General features: G+C 38.3%; 1 long non-coding RNA gene across 1 annotated transcript in view; it reads right to left on the minus strand.

Moving 5' to 3' along the window:
- The window catches only part of LOC104995036, a 27,397-nt gene that overhangs the window by 3,249 nt on the left and 20,536 nt on the right, over positions 1-3,612 (minus strand). Inside the window, exons 2-3 of the long non-coding RNA XR_826022.1 lie at positions 775-920; positions 10-104 (exon numbers count right to left, since the gene is read on the minus strand). This is a non-coding gene — a long non-coding RNA (uncharacterized LOC104995036). The remainder of the gene's footprint in view (positions 1-9; positions 105-774; positions 921-3,612) is intronic.

Here is a 3,612-nt window from a genome sequence, read left to right on the forward strand (position 1 = left end):
AGAAATTACCTTTTTGAGAGAGGCATGAAGCATCAACAATCTTTTGTTGGCTCAGAGAGCTATTACTTCAGAGTTTTGTTTTGTTTTTAACTTCCCAGGGTTACCTAGAACAAAAAGGAAAATATAATCAAGGATGAAAAGATATCTTTATGAAAATAAGCCCAAGTTTCTTCTGACAAACATTTCTTTGCCCTCTTCTTTCTCTATATAGCTAAGATAAATGCTGCTCATTCCACATTCAACAAATATTTATTGATCAACTAGTAAGCTTCTTTCATTCTTCAAGGCACAGGAAAAAGTAGATGAGGCTCACTCTCTACAATCAAGGAGCACAGTGTCTTTGGGAAAGAAAAATGTGTAACCAAACAATCAGAAAACAATAGGATCCTATAGAAAAGGCTTTCTGAATGCTATTAGAACACAGATGCCTAAGTGATTTATGTTGCTAGAGTTTCAATAAGGATTTCAGAGGAAGCAACATTTAGTCTAAGTCTTGAAAGTTAAATAAAAGACAGGAAGATGGTATTCTAGAAAAAAGAAACTGATATGTAAAAATACAGACTATGAGAAAGCACAATACCCTTAAGTAATAACAAGTAATACAGCTGACCCTTGAACAACACAGGCCTGAACTGTGCGGGTTCATATAGATGCTGATTTCTTTTCCATAGTAAATACTACAATACTACAAAATCCACAGTTAATTGAATCTGAGGATATGGATCCATGGGTAGGGAGGAACTGGATACGTACAGAGGGCCGACTGTAACTTACTTACTGATTTTTGACTGCAGAGAAGGTGGACTCCTCTAACGTCCGCCTTGTTCAAGGGTCAAATGTAATTACATTTGTCTGGATGGTAGTTTTCATGGAAGAGATTATTGACTTTCACCTGTCTCTGAAGAGACCAGCAAAATAACCTGTTTGATCAAACAAAGACAAGTTTATTGTTTACTGCAGGAACAGGGGCCACTTAAGACTTTGACAGAATTCAAAATATTTTGTAAAGGGGGAGTCAAAGCAGCATCTGTAAGGTTTTAAGGTGTAGTTTAAGTAATGTATTTTATTTTTTTAAGCCTCTCCCTTTTATTTGACGTATCAGAAGCATGTACTCAGCTGTAGGGCATGTCTTTTAATAAGGGAGTCTGGTTGGTAATGAACAAAGTTTATAATGTAATAGTATAAGATGAATGGATAAGGTAAGGGATACTTTGAAGAAAGTCTTTGAAGAGTAAATAAACATTTGATGAGCCCAGCTGAGTGATGTATTATTTTGAGAACAGGCTATATACCTAATGATGATAAATCTACTGCTCCAATCAGTAAATTCAAAATGCTGAAGCTGAACTCCAATACTTTGACCACCTGATGTGAAGAACTGACTCATTGGAAAAGACCCTGATGCTGGGAAAGACTGAAGCCAGGAGGGGAAGGGAATGACAGAGGATGAGATGACAGGATGCCTCTGGGAGTTGGAGATGGACAGTAAAGATTTGTGTGCTGCAGTCCATGGGGTCACAAAGAGTTAGACATGACTGAGGGACTGAACTGAACTGAGCTCATATCAGGTGGCCAAAGAATTGGAGCTTCAGCTTCAGCATCAGTCATTCCAATGATTATTCAGGACTGATTCCCTTTAGGATTGACTGGTTGGATCTCTTTGCAATCCAAGGGACTCTCAAGAGTCTTCTCCAACACCACAGTTCAAAAACATCAATTCTTTGGTGCTCAACTTTCTTTATGGTCCAACTCTCACATCCATACATGACTACTGGAAAAACCATAGCTTTGACTAGACAGACTTTGTAAGTAAAGTAATGTCTCTGCTTTTTAGTATGCTGTCTAGGTTGGTTATAGCCTTTCTTCCAAGGAGCAAGTGTCTTTAATTTCATGGCTGCAGTCACTATCTGCAGTGATTCTGGAGCCCAAGAAAAAAATGTCTGTCACTGTTTCCATTGTTTCCCCATCTATTTTCCATGAAATGATGGGACTGGATGCCATTATCTTAGGTTTTTGAATGTTGACTTTTAAGTCAGCTTTTCACTATCCTCTTTCACTTTCATGAAGAAGCTCTTTAGTTCCTCTTCGCTTTCTGCCATAAGGGTGGTGTCATCTGCATATCTGAGGTTATTGATATTTCTCCCAGCAATCTTGATTCCAGCTTGTGCTTCATCCAGCCCAGCATTTCACATGATATGCTCTGCATATAAGTTAAATAAGCAGAGTGACAATATACAGCCTTGACATACTTGTTTCCCAATTTGGAACCAGTCCGTTGTTCTATGTTAGGTTCTAAGTGTTGCTTCTTGACCTGCATACAGATTTCTCAGGAGGCAGGTAAGGTGATCTGGTATCCCCATCTCTTGAAGAATTTTCCACAGTTTGTTGTGATCCACACAGTCAAAGGCTTTGATGTAGTCAATAAAGCAGAAGTAGATGTTTTTCTGGAACTTTCTTGCTTTTTCTATGATCCAATAGATGTTGGCAACTTGATCTCTGGTTCCTCTGCCTTTTCTAAATTCAACTTGAACATCTGGAAGTTCTCAGTTCACATACTATTGAAGCCTCACTTGGAGAATGTTGTTATCATGTGAAATGGGTGCAATTGTGAGGTGGTTTGAACATTCTTTGGTATTGCCTTTCTTTGAGACTGGAATGAACACTGACCTTTTCCAGTCCTGTGGCCACCACTGAGTTTTCCAAATTCTCTGGCATATTGAGTGCAGAATTTTAACAGCATCATCTTTGAGGATTTGAAATATCTCAGCTGGAATTCCATCAATAAATAGATGGAGTTTGAAATAGAACTTGGGGCTGAATTGTGACAATCCTTACATGCCATCTTAAAGAATTTATAATGGGCAAGGAAAATAGAGGGAGTAGTCTAGACCCCATGTAAAAATGGTTTGAAAAACAGAAATATTTAATTCTTATAGTAATCTTGTAAGAGATATTAGCTCCATATTACAAATGATAATGAGATGTAGATTACTTATACCTAAAAAGTAATCCTTGTCCAATGTCTTCTAAGGAATTAAGGAAACCAGATTTCAAATCCAGTTATAGCTGATACCAAAATCATTTTGTTCTTTCCTTTACCCAATTCTGTTTGTAGTAGACTATAAGGCAGGGATGAGAAATGAAAAGATTTATCTAGAGAGCCTAATTAAAGTGTGGATGTGTGGTCTACCTGGTTGCTTATTAGAAATGCAAACTGTTCAGGTTCACCGCTGAATCAAAATCTGCTACTGGGTGACTGCTATGCACTTGGGCATTTGAAACCACTTTTTGAAGACTCTGCAGAGTCTTAAGTTGCCATCACCATGACAGTAACTTACGTTGCATAATGGAATTTTCTGTAGCCCTCTAGCTTCTAGTCCTGTCCTTTTATCCCCCCTTATATTCCTCAAATGTGATAAGAAACAAAAGAAACAGAAATCCTGTTAGCATAATATCTTATAATGGAGAAGGCAATGGCACCCCACTCCAGTACTCTTGCCTGGAAAATCCCATGGATGGAGGAGCCTGGTAGGCTGCAGTCCATGGGGTCGCTAAGAGTTGGACACAACTGAGCAACTTCACTTTCATTTTTCACTTTCATGCATTGGAGAA

Source organism: Bison bison, unplaced genomic scaffold (assembly GCF_000754665.1).
Source record: "Bison bison bison isolate TAMUID 2011002044 unplaced genomic scaffold, Bison_UMD1.0 scf7180017864271, whole genome shotgun sequence".
NCBI classification, from domain to species: domain Eukaryota; kingdom Metazoa; phylum Chordata; class Mammalia; order Artiodactyla; family Bovidae; genus Bison; species Bison bison.